The 23,129-nt window shown below is 47.6% G+C and overlaps 1 long non-coding RNA gene across 1 annotated transcript; it reads right to left on the bottom strand.

Moving 5' to 3' along the window:
- Window positions 1-877: 877 nt before the first annotated feature.
- On the bottom strand, window positions 878-4,305 carry LOC134472544 (uncharacterized). The gene is made up of 2 exons (XR_010042422.1): window positions 4,164-4,305; window positions 878-3,631 (listed from the first exon to the last, which is right to left on the bottom strand). It is a non-coding gene; the product is annotated as an uncharacterized LOC134472544 (long non-coding RNA).
- Between the last annotated feature and the right edge of the window lie 18,824 nt (window positions 4,306-23,129).

Genomic DNA, 23,129 nt, shown 5'->3' with positions numbered 1-23,129 from the left:
CACACACGTTCTGTCTCTCTGTCTCTGATAAAGCTCCATTCTCAGACTGGAGTCAATCATTTAAACTAGAGGCAAGCTGGAAAATCTCTATTACCATGGCGTAGCCTGTACCTGTTGACTCAAGGCATCAACAGGCCTTGCACTACTGAAAACAATGACAATCTATCAGCCACAGCTGCGATTATAGAAGATGGCAATTTCAGTTGGAACAAAAGAAGCCCAGCCAACTCTGCATATGGACCTGGAGAGCTAGGTGACCACAAGGCACTTTACATAGTGCTGGCACATTCCTAAGCAAGTGAAGGCCATGGCCATGCCTGGGAAGGACCTGGGAATTGAGGCGACCTTGCTGAGACCCTATGGGAGCAGATGTAACCATGTTTGAGCTTCTAGGTGTGACTTTGCAGCAGTTAGCTGGTAGAGGAGCTCAAGAAGCTGAAAAACATTCCTGATTGATAACTGACTGACCACTGGGTCTGTACTGATCCAGCCTGACTCCTAGGAAGCCAACTGTAAAAATAGAAATAAGAATTTAAAGGAAAATCTTGGTAGAGATTTAAATCATTGCCATATGATAGAAACTCTGCCTATCTTTTGGGCATAGACACAAAAACTCACAACACAGTGCTAGCAAACCAAATCTGGCAACAACTGAAAATGGTTATAATCAAGCAGGATTTACAGAAGATGTGAGCTTCTTGTAGAAAATCCTAAAGGAAACACACTTTAGAGCTAATGCAAAAGTATGATAAGATTATAGGATATAAGATATACGATCAAGTGCTCAAATTACAAAAATCAGTTGCATTTCTATGCAGAGAAGAATCTGAAAATGAAATTAAGAACAAAATATACCAATAATATTAAAAGAACAAAATGCTTAGGAGTAAATTTATCTGAAGAAGCACAAGCATTATATACTGAAAATTACACGACACTGCTGAACTGTCTCCGTAGGTGAACTTGTATATACTTCCATCAGTGAGTGACAAAATTAACACCAAATGTACCATAGACTTAACTGTAAAGCTAATAGCACAAAAGTCTTAGAAGAAAACTTAAAATCTTTGAGATTTTGAGTTAGGCAAAGATTTCTTAGACATGAACCCAAATTTACAGTCCATAAACACACACACACACTAAATCGGGTTCCTCAAACATTTAAAACATTTATGCTCAATAAGAAGTCAAGAAGGATAGGAAAAGACAAGCAAGAGATTTGCAAATAGTCTCTGAGTAATATGTTCAAAAGAAATGGGAAATTAAAAGTTTTAGTCCAGGAGGAACGCTAATTGATAGCCTAATGTATTGTGGAAAGAGCAAAATTTGAAATTAGAGACCTGCATTTCGCTTTGGCTAATCCATTTCCTACATTTTTTTTTTTTTGGCTTGGGGCACAGTTTTCTGAGCCTGGGGAGTCATCGTGTCCCCAGGAGATTGTGGTTAGAGGTAAACTGTCAAGAAATGATACCCATTATTGCCATAATGATACACGAAGTGATCTTATTAACATAAGATAACATACACAAAGCACCTCATGGTTCCCGGTACACATTAAATATTAAAAATGTTATTTGTTATTAATCACTAATTTATGGCATAGACTCTAAAAGGAAAGTTAAAGTTGGATCAGGTCCTTTTTAAGTCCTTGATCATCATAAAGAGAAAAATATAAGAATTTCCAAGTTTCAGGCACTGGAACACTATTTTAAAGCTAGTTGGGTAATATAACAGAAAAACTGGAAGTCCTCCCAGTTGAAGATTTACTTTAGCACTCCATTTTCTTTTAGGCCAAATGTTGCCCTCAGACTTCCTAGGGAATAAGATAGGAGGGTCGCAGGAAGCTAGGTCATGTTTCACTCATTATGGACACTCACCAGCTCACGTTGGATTCTTCCCTCCTCTCCATTTCCAAAACCAAATTTATTTGCATTATTTTGATGACCCATACATTCCTAGGCCTCCAGAGGTTCCAATGTGACAGTTCCATTTGGTGGATAAGCTGTTCTTGGGGACCGAGAGCACTTGCATTGGACAGCAGCCCCGGGGAGGACTGGCGTTTGAGGCTCTTTCTTCTGGGCTTCCCTCCTGTCCCGCCCCCATTGATCCCCTAAGCAGCCAGCGGTGCAGCGTTGGAGCCCGTAGCCACCTGCTCCACTCCGGCCTGTGCAGTGATCCCCGGTGTTTAGGGCTGACCCCGCCTAGCAGCCCAGTCCCGCTCAGCTCTGTGGAGCCCATCACTCTGTTTAAGTCTGCTGCTCTGTTCGCTTCTTTAATTTGATCAGTGAGTATAAGAATGCACAAGGCTGGAGTTCATTTAGGGGTGCTGGCACCTACGCACCACACACTCTGATCATTTTCAACTCCTCTTAACCCTTCTGTCTCCTCTACCCCAGCCCCTTCCTCATCTCTAATCATCTGCTTTCTATTTTCTCTAACCTCTCATTTTTAAAAAAGATTCCTCACCAGCTTGTTTTGCTTGCAGGGATCATCTCAGTCAGTTCCACCCATTTTCCTGCAAATGCCAAAATCTATTGATTCAACCACCGACTTCTCTAACCATGTTTCAGGGTAACATCTAGAGCAGTGGCACCCACAGGTCGGGGTGTGGAATGCAATGATCGTCCCTGGCCTGATTTGAGGCCGAAAGTGGACACAGCAGAGTCCATCTAGGGGACAGGAGGCCCCGGTTCCAGCATAGCCCCTCTGCATGCATCTCAAGGCCTCTGAGGACAGAGACCCACTGGTCCCCACAGAGTCCCAGAGGAAGCTGGGGGACAGAGAGGTGCCCCAGGCCTGTACGATCAGGCTAGGGGGCAGAAAGGGCTCTTTCTAGTTAGGGAATTGGGACAGAGTTCGGCCTCCCTGCCAGGTTGACAGGTGACAGTGGGGATGGAGTGGCATGGGCAGGTGCCAGAGGAGGGTATGCTCAGGCTGTGCTAAAGGGTCTTCAACACACCCTCCCGTGGTGTGGGACAGTCACACACATGCATGCACACATGAGCACAGCCTATCCAGCTGCCTACAGCCTTGGCAGCTGGTCTCAGCCTGGCAGGTGAGCTGTGACGTGAACATCCCACCCTTGGGTGGCTGCCGTGTAGCCCTCATGACTTTGGACCTTGTCACCCAGTTCCTTATCCTCCTGGGGCTGTGGCGCACACTCTGAAGTCTGGTTTAATGTCATCAGTATTGGAAATGACGACGCTGCTGGCCCTGCCGTTGGATCTGGGTTTCTCTAATGCATGATTAACCAAGCATTCACACAGCCCAGCACCCCGAGACCACATCGACACTCAGAGTTGTCTCCTGCTGGGCCTGGACAGGTGCAAGTGACAGCCACAGTCAGCAAAACGCAGGGAATCCTGCAGGATGTGTTCAACAGGCAGGAAGAGGCTGCAGGGGCCGCAGCTGGAGAGTCACCTCTGAGCCAGAAGGAGAGGGCTGCAGGGCCACTCTGGGCTGTCAGAGTTAAAGCAGCAGCTCTGAAACTCTGGGGACTTGGCGCTGTGAAAAGTGGGCTTGTCTTTACAGGTTGGCCAGGATGAAGCTTAAAAATCCAAGCAGAAGGATTTTAACGCCATGCCTGGGAAGCAGACGTCTCACTCTCTCAAAAGGTGCCAGGAAGGTCCAGCTAGGAGAAAGCCAGAGAGCAGAGGTAAAGGGCCTGTGAGTCTTGACACGAGAAGAGGTTGGTGTCCCAGCTGCCTGGAAAGGAGCTGGGCCACCCAGGCATCCTGGGCAGGCTGGTTACTGTCGTGGAGATGCCCAGAGACAGCTGTCAGAGACGGCTCAGGGACAGTACATGCGAGGGCTCCAGGAGGCCGGGAGAGGAGGAAGGCCCAGGCTGGGTAGGAGAGCTGCTCTGGGTGCTCTGGGGACACACAGCTGCGTGTGCGCCCTGACACCCCCCCCCACCCCTGAGTGTGGCCCCCAGGTGCCAGGTCTGTGCCCTGCTCAGCCAGAAGCACAGGACGCGGCCGGGTGGAGGACAGCCGGCTTCCGCCAGCAGGAGCAGCATTTCTGGGGGGCGGGGAAGCCCTGTCCTTGCCTCCGGACCCCAGAGCTCGCAACCTCTGGTGAGCGGGTGAGCTGGGAGGCGACCTCCCTGTGGAAGGCGTCCTGCGTCTCAGTAGGCGCCCTGTGATCTCACTTCCACCTCCTACCTCCGGGAACCTCCATGGAGGCCCAGCCCCGCCTCTCCCGGCCGCAGGATCGGATCCCAGTTCTGCTGGCGGCCCGGCCTGGGTCACCGAGCCCGCGCTGCTCTGGAGACTGCAAGTCGCCGAGAGCACAGCCGGGCTGGAGGCCGCACGCCCTCGGCTCCTGGAAAGACCCGGCTAGCGGAGCAGGGCGGAGAGCGCGGCGGGGCCGCGGGGCCCCTGACCTCCCGCGCGACTCTGGCCTGAGCCCGGGTGCATTGCACCCGCGGGGTGGGATGGGCCGAAGGCGGTGTGGGAAGCAGGCGGGAGCAGGGCCCGTGGGTGGGGTGCAGGGCGGAGTCCCCGAGAGCATCCTCAGGCCGCGCCCCTGGCGCCTAGTCCCAGAGGGACTCCGGCCTGAGCACCCCGGAGCCTCCCCAGCGCAGCGCCCTTCTCGGAGCCCGGGAGCCAGGCGCAGCGCCCCGCGCCCCAGCCTTGTCCCCGCGGGTCTCTGCCGCCCCCTGCCGGGCGCGCGCCCCAGATTGTCTGCAGAGGCCCAGGATTCAGCCTCGCTTTGCTCTTCAAACTCAGGGACGGTCGCCTCTCTGGGCACCTGCGGCGCTCCTATTCCTTGCCCTTGGTAGAGGCCAGAGTTAGGGTTGAGGTGAGCTTAGGGTCAGTTTAGAGTTAGGGTCAGATTCAGTGTTCGTGTTATGGTTCGATTAGTGTTTTACCTCTTGGCCTGCTTCATAGAGGAGGTTGCCCCTCGAAACTTTTAAATGCACTCGTTTATTTCCATGTGGCTTATTTTTGAGGCAGGGTCTCGGTATCTCTATGTAACTGAAGCTGCCCTTCAGCACCCTATGTAGCACAGGCTGGGCTGGAACTCCAGGTGATTCTCCTGCTTCAGCCTCCTGAGTGGGGGGATTATAGATATTTGACACTGCATCTTGTCTAAATGCATTTCTTTAAAAAGATGTGTCTCTCGGCTGGGGATTTAGCTCAGTGGCATAAGCGCCTGCGTTGCAAGCAGGCAGTCGTGGGTTCGATCCCTGGTACCGATAAAAAGGAAAAAAAAAAAAAAAAAAGATGTGTCTCTCAAATGAGAAAGAACTGGAGACAGATAACTGATGAAGCATTGTTTTCCCAGGGAGCTGACAGACATTTCAGGTGGACCGGAAGCGTTGGGGGGAGAGGAGAAGGGAAGGGGGGCCAAAGAGGCTCACACAGGCGTTGTCAGGGGAGAGCCTGGCAGCAGGACGGCTCGGTGTCCCAGGACACTGTTGGGACAAGTGGCCAGCTGTGGTTTGAGCGGAGGGAGGTGGGGAGGAGGAATTGGAGGTGAGCACCGTTCCTGGCTAGGGACCTGGGATAATCACTTCTTTCCAAAGTGAAGCCATAGAGAGTGAGCATATGGAGCTGGAGTCAGAACTGGGAGACCAGGAGACCCGTGAGCTTCCCGAACTCAGAGGAGTCTTGTGAAGAAATCATCTTCCTGCAAGAGAAGGGCTGGACCTGGGAGGAAATGTCACCTCCATCACCATAGGTGAGGCCACCACAACTGAGCCCTGGGGCCCCGATAACCCCTGGGCAGAGCTGGGATGCCACGCTGGTTCTCTGCACCCGGCCAGCAGGCTCCTGGCTTTGGTTCCAACTGTCTGTCTGTCTGTCTGTCTGTCTATGTCTTTGTTACTCATTCTCAGCTTCACCCAGGCAGAAATCCAAGCACGAAGGAGCAGGAGGACTTGGTCTTGCGTTTTAGGTGAGTCGCTTGCCTCTGTCCCTTGGGATCAAGATCAGGGGTGGAGCCACAGATGTCAAAGGGCAGGGTTTGAGGAGGAGCCCAGACAGCTGAGATGGCCCTGGAAACCCTCAGAGCTGTGGGCAGCAGGGAACAGTCTGGTTCCCTCCTTGCCTGTGGAGGACACTCCTCATTTCTAGGATAGATTTAATCTATTTTAGTAGACATTTAATACTTAACACACTATTTCCTGAACATTTTGTATAATGAGCAGAAGAAATGACAAGAGCAGGCTGAATCTGTTAAAAAGACCCAGAATCCCACTGTCCTTCCAAATCAGGAACTCTTGCCAGTGGAAAAACATATCATGGCTGTAATTTATACTCAGGCTCTCACCTATTATTCATAAGTTTGAGAAGATGTTTATTGGTCTTCATAATGGTCCCTCCTGAGGGCTGAACCTGGGTTTTTTCTTGGTGACATATCAGACAGTAGCCATGGCCTGATGGAAAATTTAACTCATAGTACTGTGATACATAAGACAATCATAGACATCTTTATAAAAATGGCCTTTCCCCTTTGGGAACAGCTATTGACTTAGGCAAAATGTCTAGGTATGGAATTACCCAGAATGCTTTGCATGGCTATTTAAACAGCACTGGCAAATCATTCTCCCTGATTGGTTCTTGTGAATAACGTACTTTGATGTACTTTTAATGTACTTTTATAAAATTTTGTAGCCCTGATGACAGCTGTTCTGAGGGGGGTGAGGTGGGTCTTGGTGTATTAATTTGCATTTCTCGAATCGCTAACGATGTTGGTCTTGTTCCTGTTCTCTCTCTCTCTCTCTTTCTCTCTCTCTCTCTTCCTTTTGATATCAGGAATCGAACTCAGGCAAGTGCTGTGTTGCTGGCTAAATCTCTAGCCTGTTTATTTATTTTTTAGGCAGGGTCTTGCCATACAGTTTATCCTGCCTTGAACTTGCTTATGTATCCCAGGCTGGGACTTGAACTCATGGTGATCCTCCTGCTCAGCCTCTTGAGTGCTAGAAATACAGGCGTGTGTCACCATGCCCGGCTTTTTTGTGCTTCTTTTGAGAAGTATCTGGTTACTCATTTATTTATTGGACTATTTTTGTGTGTGTGTGTTTTGAATTCTTCATGTATTCTAGATAACAGTCCTTTGTGGGAAGAGTAGTTGGTGAGGGTTTTCTTCCCTTCAGTGGGTTCTGTCTTTACTCCGTTAATGGCTTCCTTTGCTATGCCGAAACTTTTTAATCTGCCATTGTCCCAGTTGTTGATTCTTGCTGCTATTTCCTGTGCTAGCAGAGTCCTATGCTGGACACCTTTGCCTGTGGCTGTGGCTTCATATGCTTTTCCTATGCTTATTCTAGCTGTTTCAAGGTTCCAGGTTTATGTGTAGGTTACTGACTGATTTTCATACAGGGATCTAGATAAGGATCTAGTTTCAGTCTTCTGCAAGTGGATCTCTGGTTTCCCCAGCACCAAAGCTTAAAGAGGCTGCCTTTTTTCCCGTGTGTTTTTGGCTCCTTCTCTGGAACCAGATGGCTGTAGCCATGTGGGTTTATTTCAGCGTTCCTTATTTATTCCACTGTCTACTTCGTCTATTGGTACCAGGGTCATGCTGTTTTTGTTTCTGTGGTCTTGCAGTTTGAATTTGGGTGTTCTGATATCCACAACCTTTCTCTTCCTGTTTAGGGATGCTTTGGCTATTCTGGGTCTTTTTGGTCTCTGTATGAATTTTAGGATTTTTTTTTTTTTTGTGAAAGATGTTGGAATTTTGATGGAGATTGTGTTGAATCTGCAGATTGCCTTTGGAAATGTCACCATTTGACAATAATAATTTTGCCAATCCATGTGTAGTTTATTGGGTGTGTTTGTAAGGCAGCTGGGGGAAGCACCTGGGATAGAGCAGGGTCACCAGCCGTGTTGATAAAAATAACAACAGAATGCAGGCTGCCCCTACTAAATGGAGCTGTGGCCACTCCCTGCTAAGTTCTAATTCGGAGGAACCAGTTTCTTCTGAAAAAAATTTTTTTTGTCCTGGAAATTGAACTCAGGACTTCATGTTTGTCAGGCAGGTGTTTGCCTGCAGAGTTGTACCCTGGTGCACTTCTGAGATCTCAGTTTCCTGTAAACTCTACGTGTCGAGGAACTGGGCTAAAAACCCGAGTTCCAGTTGGTCACTTTAAATCCACCGAGCCATCCTTGAGAGGGACCCTGAACAACTGAGCAATTCCTGGGCTCTATTTATCCAGAGTTCCTCTAGATCAGGGGGTCATGTAAGCCATCTCATTTGGGACCCCCTTGGAAATACAGGAGCTGTTCTTATTTCCAGTAGAAACTCTCCTAAGCTCTTCCTTTGGTCTGTAACTTTGTCCTCGCATCTACACGGTTCTAAGTGTACATGAGTGGTCTTTCCATCTTCTGGTATTTTCTTCTATTTATTTCTTCAGTGTTCTGTGTTCCCATTGTAGAGGTCTTTCATCTCCATGGTTAGGATTTTCTTAGGTGCTGCACGTTTTGATACTATTGTGAATGGAACTGTTTTCTTGATTTCCTTCTCAGCTAGCTCATTTCTGCTGTATAGAAAAAAGCTTTGGTGTTTAAATGCTGGTTCTGTGTATAGTTCTGCTTACTTGTCTTTCATAGCTGGTTTGGTCACTTGCTCTGTAGGAGTAGTCTGTTCTTCTCCCAGGGAACTCTAAGAGCTTGATGAAAGTTATCTGAGAATGATCAGTTCTCAGGCTGGAGGCGGAGAAGGGAGTTACAGCACCTCCGTGTAACTGCATCACGCCCTGACACCACCGAAGGCCAAGTAAGAGAATCCTGTGGAGAGAAGCGTGACCTGATTGAGGGAAGGTGCTCTGTAACTCTGCGTCCTCCATCTCTGTTGCTAAGAGACACTTCAGTTCTAGTGCTGAGTGTTTAAAATCTTGGGCTGGACACTACGTCCAGTCATTTACCCATTTCTCTGCGACCATGCTTTTCTTCCAGAGCTATCTGCTGCTGCCTCTTGTGTCTCCAAGCAGTCCTTTGCTCCGGGACTTCAGGTCTCCCCACTTTTGAGGCCGTCTCCACCCTGTTCTGCTGCAGTGCCTTCAGATTTGCTTCATGGGCAGCGAATGCCAACCCCACCTGCCTGGCCCTGGGATTCTCCCAGCTGGGCACCTGGCCTGTCATCTTGCCATTTGTTTTCTATTTGCTCCATCTGCTCTTTGTCCTCTTTCTTTGTTTTTCTGTCTTTTGGATTCACTGAATATTTAAACCCAGTTTTGGATCATTTATTTGTATGATCATTAGATGTATTTTTGTTGTGACACTTTAATGGTTTATTTATAGATTATGCTATGTATCTTTATTTTAGTTGTAAAATTTTTTTATTTTAAAGAGAATAAAAAAAAGAAAGCAAAACAGAACAAAGCAAATCAGAACAGAACAATGCAAGCAACATAGCACTTCACAACACAGCAACAGGAAATCAACAGTAGCTGCCATAATGTCTTTTTTCTTCTTCAAATAGTTGACCATACCTTCATACACAATAATATCAAACATAACAAAATAGTATAAAACCATTCGAAAGAATGAAAGCATTACAGGACCTCAAAACCAAATAACAGAAAAAGAACAATGGCTACTATAATATCTCATTTTCCTCTAAAAAGTTGTCCATAGTGTCACACATAATAAAATCAAATAAAGCACAACAGGATAGAACCAATCAGAACAGAAAAACAAAAGCATGATTGGACTTCAAAACAAGATGATAGGAAATCAGCAATGGTTACCATAATGTCTCATTTTCTTCAAAATAGCTGTTCATATCACTACACATACGAAAATCAAACAAAACAGAATAAAGTCAATCAAACAAATGAGTGAAAGCATAATAAGACTTCAAAACAATAGAATAGGAAACCATGGGCTGGGGATTTAGCTCAGTGGCGTAAGCGCCTGCCTTGTAAGCATGAGGTCATGAGTTCGATCCCCAGTACCAAAAAAAAAAAAAAAAAGGAAACCATGGTTACCATAATATATCCCATTATATTCAAAATAGCTGCCTCTACCATCAGACAGAGTAAAATCTAACAAAACAAGATGGAACAAAGCCAAACCTAACCAAATTGTGAAAACAATACAAGAGTTCAAGACAAGACAATAAGAAATTGACAGTATATATCTTTATTTATCACAGGCTATGTTTGATATTATGCCACTTCAGAGGTGTAAAATGGGCTCAGGACAGCATAATTTCTTCTTTGCTATTATTAGAATTCATCTTACTGCTGCATATGTTATAGATTCTATAATATATTGTTATTATTGCTCTAGATAGTTACAAAGGTGTAATTAATTTTTTTTTTTTTGGTACCAGGGATCGAACTCAGGACTGCTTGCAAGGCTGGTGCTTACGCCTCTGAGCTAAATCCCCAGCCCTAGGTGTAATTAATTTTTAAAAGTCATCACACTATCATTTCTGCCTCTTTCTATTCCTTCGCTGGGTACCACATTTCCACCTGCATCTGCTTTTCTTGCATTTTGCCTAGCACAGACCTGCTAGAAAGAAATAATTTTGACAATTGAGTGACTGGAAAAAAACTTGACTTTACCTTCAAAAATGACCTATGCTCTCCCTTGGTAAAGAATTCTAGCTCACAGCAGAGTTTGCTGCCCTGCCTGAGAAATTGGCTCTCACTTGTCTTTGTTCCTCTCTCTGTAAAGCATCTTCCTTCTCTAGCTGTTATTAAGATTTTCCCTGTATCAGTGGCTTTGGACTGTGTGCTTTGACATGGGGTGATACAGTCTCATCCTCAGCCTCCTTAGTCTGTGGGCTCATGCTTTGGTAATGGTGAGCTTTAGGGAAGGTGGCCTGGTGCATTGTGGGAAAGAGGAAGTTATGAAGGTGGCCTTGTGGGCATGTTGGCTCACCCTGGGGGATGGACGTAGGAAGGCTGGGGTCCATGTACAGCGGGCAGGGAGGACCTGCAGGACACCTGGAAGGGTCAGTCACAGCCTCTTGCATTATGCTCCTGTGCTGGGTCTACCCTCTCCAGGGGCCTCCTCTGACTCCACTACACAGTTTACCATCCTTTCTTTGTGGCACTGGGCCTTCTCCTTCCTGACGTCTTCCACACTGAATTATTTTTAGGTCTTTGGGGGTTGTGGGTCTTCCCAATGGGGTTCAGAGCCCAGGAGAGACCTAGCGCTGTGGCCCAGAGCCACTGTTGGAGGATGCTGAGTGACAGGTGAGTGGCTGTCTCCCACTGCTTCCTGCCCTTCCTGTTCTCACCTCAGCATCTTGTTATGGCTTCCAATCCTACTGAAGTGGGGAACCTGAGCATGGAGGGAGAGCTGGAAAATTTACCAGAGCTGGAGGCTTCCAGGACACCAAGTTATGGACTGTGTCCCTTGAGGGACCTCAGAGGGATCAGGACTGTGCTCAGGAAAACTTGCTTGGGAGAGGTGGTGGAAAGGAGATAGAATCATTAATTAAAATTCTCTGCATGAGGTCCCAGAGCTGTGGGATGTGGGGTCCTCATCATAGCTTTCCTGTGGTGGTATGTGCTCCCTCTCTCTCTCTCTCTCTCTCTCTCTCTCTCTCTCTCTCTCTCTCTGTCTCTTTCTCAGAAGTGGCAAAGTTTATTTGAAAAAGTAAAAGGGGAGAGTGATGGAGAAACTGGCTCTGCAGAGCAAACTTGGTTTGAGCACTTTCTTTATTTCTACACCTGGTGTGAGCCTCAATGGCATAATGGACCTTTGTCAAGGCTTTCGAAAGCTGCATCTTTTACCTTTATGGCTTCCACCTTTTCTTGAGAGAAAACGGCATTCCAGAGTGCTTTGAATTTCCTGACAACACTGGTGGCTTCCACAGATGGTGAGTACATTGCAAGCTGGAGCTCATGTCTGTGACCTTGTTCAAAGCTTTGGAAAAACACCAGGCCAATGATGTTGAGATTCCTTAACATTCTAAATTTGTCTATCTTTAAAATTCATTCTAGTAAAGAGGCAGCCAGCGCAGGCAGAGAGAAACAGCCATACCCACCCCTGTGCACCTGCCACCATCAAGGGAGCCACACAGGCAGAGGGAAGAAGCAGTCCCACCACCGCACACCCATGGCCATCAGGGAAGCGTCAGTGTAGCTACACTGACTAGAGAAACCCACCCCGTGCCCCACTACCTCCCCAGGAACCTGGGTTTGGAGTAACCCAGGTGCCTGTCCCATTCCCTGACACTATGGAGGGACAGCCAATGTGGGAAGTGCCTGGGACCCCACAACCAGCTTGTTGGGAGGAACCCAGGAGAATGTCAAGATGCAGGAGCAAAAGGCAATCTCAGACCTCCAGCCCACACAGAGCAAGTCTGGGAGATACAGTCATGGAAGAAAATGGAAGTCACACACCTGAAATCTCTGAGAGGATAGTAACTGAAGGAAGGAAACAACCTCATGAGACTGTGAAAGTAATCAAATCAGAAATAATGTCTCAGATAAAAGAAGAAATCACAAGCATAACAAAAGAATTGCTGAGTGTATCTAAAGAAGATATATTAAAAAGAGGAGTATAGGAAAATGAGGGAAACCTTGAGTGAGCAATATAGGAAGGAATTACAATGCGTTAAACACTTAAAGAAATAGCCAAGAAATTAAAAAGTTCATTAAAAGCTGGCAAGACTGCTTGAAAGAGACTGAAGATAGATTTTCAGACCCTGAAGACAAGATCACATCTAGCAATCTCAAAAATAACAAAGAACCAGGAAATAATTCAATGGCCACAACATGATGCAAAGAAAAATAATTTAAGAGTGATAGCTGTCAGTAAAAAGGCAGGGGTCAACACAAATGACTTAAAAACACTATTTACAGAAGCAATAGCAGAAAAATTCCTAAACATAGGTAAACGATCTGGCATACAGATAAGTGAGGCATATAGAACTCCAACCAGACATAACCAAAATAAATCTACACCAAGACATCTAATAAACAAGATCCCAGAAAGTCAGCACAAGAACAGACTACTAAAAGCTGTTAGAGAAAATAAATAGATCACCTATAAAGAAAACCCATCAGAATCTCGGCAGACTTGTCCACACAAACAATCAAGCCAAGAACTTGACTTTGGAATACAGTGTTTCAAATCCTGAAAGAAAACAACTTCCAACCCAGATGGATGTACCCTGCAAAAACTGTCTTTCAAAACTGATGGAAAAATAAGAAACTTTCATGATAAAGAACAACTGAATTTATGACCACCAAATCAACCCTACAAAGGGTTCTGAAGGATAGCCTAGAGATAGAGATGGCCATGGTTCCAGGAACATCAGTAGAGGAGATCGACAAACAGAGTAGGCAATTGAATGGAGGGGAAAAGACAGCAGGAAGCTTACATGCAGAGATGTATCAGTGTATGTCAGTTGTAATCTTTAATGTAGATGGCCTCAGTTCACCAATAAAAAGAAACACAGGGAGAGTGGATTAGAAACAATACCCTTCAATATACTGTACACATGGAACACATTTAACTCAAAAGGAAATTTACAGACTAAAAGTCAAAGGAGAGAAGACAGTTGTTTCTGGAACAGGAATTGTATCTGCAACAGGAAACCAGAAAAAAACAGGGATAGCTTGCCCATCAGCAGCAGACTGGATAAGAAAGATATGGTACTTTTATACAATGGAAAGCTACTCAGCTATAAAGAGGATAATCTTGAGGCTCTTGTAGGTACATGGATACAACCTGAGATCACGCTCATGAATGAAATATTCAGACTCATATGGGCGAACATCGTATCTCCTAGCATAAAAAACTGAGGTAGTGGAATCCAAATGTACAATAGCTATTGTGAAAGGGATAGAGAAGGAAATACCTAAAAAGGGAAGGTGGTAACTGTTGTTAATTCCTTATTATCTTGTTTTGAATTCCTGTATCATCTTCATAGTCTTGTTAGGTTGGTTTTATTCTTTCTTGTTTTGTTTGATTTTATGATGTCTGATGGTATGGGCAGCTATTTTGAAGACAACAGGATATATTATGGTACACCTAGGGGATCCCAACAGTCCCCTTGGCAGGGGCCTCTCACCCACTTTGGAGGAAGGGAGGAATACAGCAGCCTCCACTGCTCAGAGGTTGGCGGACATGAAGACCTCTCTTACCACATTGTTCCTCTGGGTTCAGGTCCCAAGCCAGCCCTGCTCCTTCCTCCAAAGTGGGTGAGAGGCCCCTGCCAAGGGGACTATTGGGATTTCCCAGGTATACACTGCAGTGGGGGTGCTGTCCTTTCCTGGGGTCCTGATCCTCCTAGAGAGAAAACTTCCATTAGAGTATGGCCTGGGAAGACTCTTTCTCTGCCCAGGACTGAGAGATCCAGGGTCTGTCTGTATCCATGTAGACTGGAGCTATGTTGAAAGTCTAAGACCAGGCATGTATTGCTACAATGTAGTATTGGAGAGCCGTGACTCACAGATTAATAGTACCAAATAGAGAACCCAGAAGTGGTTCCAGATTCTATCTGTGGTCTCCAAAAGCTTCAGGTCCAGCTCACTATGCAAAATGCATTTAGTTGTTCTCTAAGAGCTGTTAAAGTCTTAACAGTTCCGGCATTGCTGAAAAGCCCAAGTCCAAAATCTCTGAGCTCTAGGCAAACTCTTAGCTACAGCCCCTCTAAAAATAAAAAAGGAAGTTAAACACTGCTGACATAGATTTACATAAGGTAAGCATTCTCATTCCAAAAGGGAGGAATGGTGGGATGGAATGGAAAAGGATCAGAGCTAGAGCAGCACCCATCAGGGCAAACATGAAACCTTACGGCTCCATGTACGACACCTGGAACAAGTTGTGGTGAGATGTGAACTCTAAAGGGGTTGCGTGCCCCACTCCAGAGGCTTTGCTGGTTTTAGCCCTCATGGCCTCACTTCCTTGGAAGCGCCACTCATTTTTGGCGGCTTTCTTCAGGACAGAGTTCATATTCCTGGCTTCTCTAATGCTTTGGAGTTTCCACTACATTTTGGCTTCATTCTGCCAGCTTAATGCACTCCTGGCCCCGGGGGCACACTACCTGACCTCCCAGACCTTCCTCTGAAATCTAAGTGGAAGCTTCCTTGACCTCACAACTCTTGCATTCCATATGCCTGCAAACCCAGTGCCATGTGGATGATGCCAAGGTCTGTTGCCAGCTCAAGCTGTAGTCTAGCTCCTTTGGACAATGATTGCAGTAGCCTATAAGTGCCTGGGTGGGTGAAATCTGGGAAGCATTTCCCTCTGCATCCCAGAAAAAGCAGGACACCTTGGAGCTCCCTTTGCAAATGAAAGCTTTATGGTTTTGCACCCTTGAGCCTGTGGAAGTTGGAATGTTGCTGATACCCAACATGCCTTCAAACCATTCTCTTATTGTCTTAATGCAAAATACTTATCTTATGTTTCATGCTAATCATTCCACTGACAGTGCTGCCCTTTACCCCAACATGACAGGCACTTTTTCTTCTGGGGAAACTAAAAACATTTTACATCAGATTTTGCTGCTGTTGATTCTCTCTGTAGATCAGGTTAAAAGCTACTGGTATTACCCAGATCACAGCCCAGCTATTGGGATGACTTGAAGTTTCTTCCACAAAGTTAATTAGTCTTCTGCTCTCAATTTCAGTCTCCCACAAAGTCTTAGGACATGGGTAAAACACTGACAAATTTTCTGCCAGAGCATACTGCACATGGCCAGTGGTCTAACTGAAATCTCCTAAGCTTGTCTTTTATCTTCTGAATTTCTTTCAGCATCCTGGTCTTCTGAGTTTTTTTTTTTTTCTTTTTGAGACAGGGTCTCAGTATGTAGTTCAGGCTGGCTTTGAGCTCACTATGTAGCCCAGGCTGGTCTTGAATTTGCAATGATCCTTCTGCCTTAGCCTCCTGAGTGCTGGGATTACAGGAGTGCTCGACCACCCCCAGCTCTTGGTCTTCTGAGTTTTGACCAGAATCTTCAATAAATCTTGGCTTACAGCATTCTAGGGCTTCTTTAGCCAGCATCACAAAACTTTTCCAAATTCCTCCCATGGACTAGTTCAGAAGACCTCTAAACCACATGGTCAAGTATAGTCATGACAACACCCTCACTTCTTTGGTACAAAAATCTGTCTTGGTCGCTTTTTCATCACTAGGACAAAATATCCAACGCCTCTGACTTAAAGGAGGAGAGGTTTAGTTAGCTCATGGTTTTCATCCATCATCAGCCAGCTTTCAAGGCAGAAATAGTGCAGAATTGGGGCATGGTAGAAGAAAAGCATCATGACAGGAAGGGAGGAACCCAGGACCCTAGACTGCCCAGTGACCCACCTCCACACATGTTCCTGCTCCTAGCAGTGCATTCAGCCATGAACTCATCCGGGGATTTATCACCTGGTGAGTATAGTGCCCCTGTCAACCAATCATCTTCCAAAACGCCAACTCTCTGAACACATGAATGTTTGGAGACATTCCGGTCTAAACCAGAATCTTGCTTTACCTGCATATACAATAGTACAAATGCTCTCCCTCTGTCTTTGCCGTTTTGGAAGATTTTTCAGAGATGGATCTACAAATGGCCAATAAGCACAAGAGACTTATTCAGCTCTGTTAGTCGTCAGGTAAATGAAAGCTAAGCTTGCTATAAGACTCCGTGTGGTGGTCTGTTTTCTGTGGTTAATAACACACTGTCACAGACAGGATAACTGTATAAAAGGGGCTTAGTTTGGCTCATGGTTCCGGAAGTATATGGCATTGGTGTGACAACCTTCTTGCTGGCAGAGTTCTGAGGTGGTCCAAGGCACCAGGTGGCAAGGGCCAGGGAGTTCATGTGTGTATGTGTCTGTCTGGCCACTCTGTCTTCTTGTACAGCCACCAGGATTCAGTCACGGCCTTCATCTTGGTGACTCTACCTGATTTCAATCACTTCCCAAAGCCCCTGCCTCTAAGCGCAGTTGTCATGAAATTCCCACCCTCTTGATCCCTCACATGAAGCTTTGGGGGGACGTTTAAACCATATCCAGACCACGTCACTGCCTGTGCATCAAAATGACCACCCCCAAGTAGTGTGACAGCGCTGAATTGGGGCGAGGATGTGGAGACACTGGATCCCTCTTCCACTGTCATGAGAGTGTGAAATGGAAGACAGGCTGCTGGCTTCTTAGGTAAGGACATGTTGGGAGCCGCGTCTGTGATAGCTCGCCTTGCGCGGCGGACGTGCGGCCTGTGGTAAAGAGCAAAGCCTGAGGTAGATTACCCCTCCCATCGAATATGTTAGTTTCCTGCTTACCGCGTAAACAACCCGCTCAACAATATAGTCTGCCTGGCAACTGATGATGTTAGCCAATCAGCTTGCCTTGCTTACTTTAACATGATTGGACACTGTACCCGTATATATACCGGTGCCACCCCTGGGCGGAAGAAGAAGCCAGGTAGAAGCCCGGAAGTAGAAGCCCAGAAGGAGCCGCGGAGAGCGGACCGGTAGAGGCTTCGGAGCGAAGCCCGGAAGGAGCCGCGGGGAGCGGACCAGAGGAGGCTTCGGCTGGGAGCGATCCCAGGGCAGGCTGTACGGAGAAGAAAAATAAAAAGAAAAGGTTGTCCACTACCAGACTTTGTCGTGTGTCCTTCCTGCCGGCCGGGAGCGGACATCGACATTTGGTGGCCCGTACGGGGACTGATCACCCCCGAGACGTGACAGCGGACAACGCTCCAGTACAGAGCTGCGAGACAGGTGAGTTGGGGATAAGCCTGGGCTCTGGGTGGCGCGCACCTACAGGGCTTTTAGACTCCCCTCAGGCTCACGCGTAAGTGGCGGATTCCTTGGGCCTCACGCGGTGAGTAACATATTAAAAGATGGGAAACATGTTAGGTAGCAACACTAAGAGCGAGGGTGGTTGTGGAGAAAGCTCTCAAGAGCTTACAAAAGTACGCAGGGTATCTGAGCAGGCCCAGTCAGGGAGCTCCCGAGAGGGGTCCGTCAAGGGGAACAAGGATGCTAAGGAGGAGGACGGGGCTCTAGCCTCGGAGTCGTCTGACTCCGAGGACGAGGGAAAGTTGAATGGCAAGGAGGCCAAAGAGACCAGCTGTCAGGAGCCTAAATCGCTCAATAAGGAGTCGCAGGGTTCTTTTCCAGCGTTGCCCCGCGAATTGCGCTCTGCTCAACCTGGTCTGCGGAGGAGTAGAGAGCTCCTGAGCGCTCCCCGGCGCGAGAGGGAGGCGATCCCTCGCCACGAGGCGGCCGCCTGGGAGCTCCCTCCCCTTTCGCCAGAACAGGAAGTGATGCACGGGCCCCCATTTTCCGCCCAATCACGGCCGCTGTCTTATGCTCCGCCGCCGGCGGGTCGGTATTTTTACAGGCGGCTTTGGCAGGGGGGACGCTTGTCTCATGAGGTACATCCACCTGGGATAGATAGTGGCCCCTACGGGATATTTCCTGTACAAGTAGCTATGGGCCAGGGACGCAATGTATGGGAGCCTTTTGAGATAAAGCAGATTAGAGAACTTAAAAATGCAGTTACAACCTTTGGGCCGACTGCGCCTTACACCATTGCCATGCTGGAGAATCTGTCTTCTGGGCCCCTCACCCCCGCGGACTGGATTCAGCTGGCAAAGGCGTGTCTGCCCTCGGGCAGTTACCTGGATTGGCGAGCCTGGTACACAGAGTTCTCTGCCGAGCAGGCTGAGAAAAACGCCGGTCGAGGAAATGGGAGCTGGGGATTTAGCTTAGCGGCATAAGCGCCTGCCTTGTAAGCAGGCAATCGCCAGTTCGATCCCTGGTACCACTAAAAAAAAAAAAAAAAAAAAAAAAAAAAACGAAAAAGATAAAAATAAAAAATAAAAAATAAAAAACAAAAAGGGGGAGTAGGCCAAGGCCTGGCCCCAAAGGCACGATTATCCATGGCACTATTCACACACAATTTTTTAAATTTAAATAATGATAATCGCTCCCCAGCTGTGGAGCACTGCAACCCTTCCCCCAACCATAAAGGGTGGGTGAAGTGGAAAGATGTCCTGACAGGACAATGGATGGGCCCGGATCCAGTGGTCAGCTGGAACCGAGGCGCGGTTTGTGTTTTCCCACAGGAATCGGGACGAGAACCACTGTGGATACCGGAGAGACTGACACGGGCAACAAAGCCCTCGACTGAAGATCAGACCTGCCCTACTGGAGATCCATCACAGACCAACCAATAAGATGAATAGAAATAGCGGTAGCCCGAAATGGACAAGAAGATCCTCAGGCATATGCATGGCTTGCTCAATTGGCCCACGACCGAGTCTAGATATGGCGGGCATCCCTCATTCTCCTCCATAAGGTGACAATACACAGCAGGGTAGGTGAGTCAATGACGGGTAAGAGCGTGCCTCCCCAGCACGACTCGACCTAAGCCAGGCCCTACCCCATCCTGCACGTAAGCCGCTGGACTGTTAGATGCTGCCCAGGTCTAAATTTCTCTCCGAGGGGATTTCTTTACGGAGAGGAAATGAGTGCAAGCTTGTGTGCATCCAGGTTCCGTCCAGTTTGTGCCTGGCCCTAGAAAAAGGACGAGGGCCTCAGGGCCTTGGCAGACCATGGCATGGCCAACCAGGGTCTAAGCCAAGGACCTACGGTGGACCTACACATAGGGCATAAGCCTCTGCACCCAGTCCAGGAAGGGCTACGATGCGCACATTCATAAAAAATAAAATAGGGGGAGATGTTGGGAGCCGCGTCTGTGATAGCTCGCCTTGCGCGGCGGACGTGCGGCCTGTGGTAAAGAGCAAAGCCTGAGGTAGATTACCCCTCCCATCGAATATGTTAGTTTCCTGCTTACCGCATAAACAACCCGCTCAACAATATAGTCTGCCTGGCAACTGATGATGTTAGCCAATCAGCTTGCCTTGCTTACTTTAACATGATTGGACACTGTACCCGTATATATACCGGTGCCACCCCTGGGCGGAAGAAGAAGCCAGGTAGAAGCCCGGAAGTAGAAGCCCAGAAGGAGCCGCGGAGAGCGGACCGGTAGAGGCTTCGGAGCGAAGCCCGGAAGGAGCCGCGGGGAGCGGACCAGAGGAGGCTTCGGCTGGGAGCGATCCCAGGGCAGGCTGTACGGAGAAGAAAAATAAAAGAAAAGGTTGTCCACTGCCAGACTTTGTCGTGTGTCCTTCCTGCCGGCCGGGAGCGGACATCGACAGAAAAGGAGCCACAGCCTAAAAGAAAGTATTTGTAAATCACGAATCTGCCAAAGTACTTGTGTCTATAACACGCAAAGAACTAAGCTCAACAGTGAGAACACAAGCACTGAATTAAAAACTAGGCCAAAAACACAAAGAGACAGCGCTCCAAGTACAGAAAATGAGCATACGAAAAGACCCTCACTTGCCATTAGGCAGATGCAAATGAAAATCAAAATAATAGCACAAACGTATCTAAAGGACTAAAATCCAGACACCTGACAATCCCAAATGCTGACAAAGATGTGGGGAAAAATGAAAGCTTAATTACTGCAGAGAGGATGTGGAGTGACCCAGCTCCTAGAAGCAGTAAGAGAGGTTTTTACAAGATTACATGTACAATCATGCCATGTAACCCCGAAACCAAACTCCTTATGATCTTCCCAGTTAGTCTGAAAACTTGACGTCCACACAAAAACCCACATTCAACTGTGCCGAACAGCTTCGTCCATCCTCCAAACCCGACAGCCGTTGGCAGTGATGCACAAGCTGCCGTCCACCTGTGACAGATTATTGTTTGGTGGGTTTTTATTTAAATGAGCTAGGAAGCCACGGAAAAGACCTAAAGAATCTTAAGTGGATGTTGCTAAATGAAATAAACCAAAGTACAAAAGCTGTGTGAAGCCGATTATATCATAATGTGGAAAAGGCAAAAAAAAAAAAAAAAAAAGTAGAAATGTAGAACCGATCTCCAGCTGCCAGGACTTCAGGGCAGGTAAGAGGGAGAGTTGGTAAATTGCAGAGGATTTTTAAGGCAGTGTGAAGACCGTGTGATGCCACGCACATTTGTCAAACATGTGGAATTTATAGCACAAAGAGCAATCTCCAATGCATGCAGAGTTTTGAATGTCATCTCGCATGAGCAGGACCCTGGGTTTAATCCCAGCAGCATACAAAAAGATCCTGCGAGAGAAGGCAGGAAATCCCAGCATGCAGTGCCAAGAGGACCAGAGAATCCAGCTGTTACAGATGTATGGTGCACCCTCTTTGAAGGTGGGGAGGAAAATCAAGTGGCCCGAGTAGCTTTGGAAATCGGTGGCATCTGAGACCAACAGCTGATAGGGAATGCACAAATACCATGCTCCGGCTGCCAAAGTGGTTTCCCCACCAGAGTCCATTTAGCACATCTGAAATCACTGCCCCAGAAACAAACCATTTAGTGAACAGAGGGAGGGGTGGCGAGGATCAGCTTGCTCTCTGCTCCAGAAGATATAAACAAAGGGCAGGTGATTTCAGCAGATCGGGTGGGCCCACCACATCAGGGAGGCTGTCGGCTTTACTCAAGTCTTGATTTAAAGATTAATCTCACCCGAAACACCACAGTATCACCTAGAAGTGGCCCAGTGGCCCCGCCAACCTGACCCCCAGGAAGAAGACTGCCATTGGAAGTGCACAGGGAGGATGCAGGGAGTGGGGGTTCCAGTGAGCAAAAGCAGGTACCGGAGATACAGCCCCAGAGGTACCTGGCTTGGGCAATCGGCAGGACACAAGTGTTCAGGCTAAATAGGCCTCTGGGACCTCAGCGTGATTACGAGCTGCCACTCAAAAACCGTCTCCTGACCACAGAGCTATTTATTTCCTCCTGCTAATAAGGAGCCCTGGAATCAGGGAGCATTGACGGCCAGTGCTGGCAAATGGATCAATTTTGCGAGGAAGCACTTGCAGAGAGCTCCCCAAGGCAGAAGCAGCTGCTCCCACAGCTCAGTCACCAGGCGCAACCACAGCGGCCAGGGGCAGAGTGGTAGCAGCTGTGAGAGTCTATACGATCCTTCACGGTCTGGGTGTCCATCATCTGCAGAGAGACCTGGGGCTCAGCGGGTCAAAGCAGAAGGATGAAGAGCAGAAGCAGTCACCCAGCCGGGCCACACAGCCTCACAGATACACAAGGAGGGTGCAGGCCGCATTCACCCAGCTTCCCTCACTGCGCAGCCTCTGAGCAAACACCTCGATTTCCTCCGTGAAATGTACTTGCTGGAGAGTTTCACTACAGGCTTCAAAGTCTGGACGTCTCGGCTTAGAAATCCATTTGATGCTCTGGGCTGCAGCTCAGAAATGTCTGGGAAGCCTTCCCCACTGTGTCCCGTTTTAATTTTGATGTAACAAATCCATGACTCCTCTAAGTTTCAAGGAAGCACTGGTTTTTCTGATGACCTGCACCGTATACCGTATTCTCATGCTTGTCCTGCTGCCCAAGACTCACTGTTTAAAAATATCCCCAGGACATGGGAGCTTTTTTGATGTCATCACTGTCCCCAGGAGTGTGGAGCATATAGAGAGTGTCCCTGACATCCTGTAATGGGGGGGGGGTCCAGGAGGCCCTGGGGTGGCCGTGCGGGGCTCACAGTGACAGTGCCAGAGCCATTCTGCCCTGCTCACCCAACCCACACCACAGCCAAGGTTCCGGGACCCACACGCACCAACCTGACCACCTGGACCGGGGCAGCCCCTAGCAATGTCCAGCGCAGTGGTCACCTCAGGGCTGTCCATACCACACAGGCAGCTACGACACTTCACTGAGCTCAAGTTGCAGTCAAACTCTTGGAAAGAATTAAGTTCATGAACAGAATTAGATAGTAACTAATCAAAGAATAAAATAAAATACCAACATCTTTCGAGAGCAAACCACTAGCCTGGCTTTTATGATACTTGTTTCTTTTTATAATTTTGCCAACTCTGTGTCCAGCCTCAAGCAATAGAGTTTGGTTTTGTTTGCTTCTGAACTTTATAAAAAGGGGACCAAATTATGTACATTTCTCTGTTTAACATTTTACTCCATGTTATATAAGATGTGATCAAAACTCTACTGTGAATATTTAAAGTTTTTAAATGTACTGCAATAAAACACGTTGCCTTTGATCTCCAAACCCTGCCCCTCACTTTGAACTTACTTCTCCCATCACTCTTGCCACTTTCTGAAGCAGCTCTGGAAGTCCTCTTTCCTGAGTGTCTCGGGTTGCACTGCTGTGGCTGCCTCCATGTCCTGAATCACTGGAATGGAGCCCAACCTCTGCCACCCCTCTGGGT

Source organism: Cavia porcellus, unplaced genomic scaffold (assembly GCF_034190915.1).
Source record: "Cavia porcellus strain 051 isolate PalLab524CR breed Dunkin Hartley unplaced genomic scaffold, mCavPor4.1 scaffold_23, whole genome shotgun sequence".
In the NCBI taxonomy this organism is placed as follows: domain Eukaryota; kingdom Metazoa; phylum Chordata; class Mammalia; order Rodentia; family Caviidae; genus Cavia; species Cavia porcellus.
Note: the sequence above shows the minus strand (reverse complement) of the source record. Positions and strands in the feature narration are given on the sequence as shown.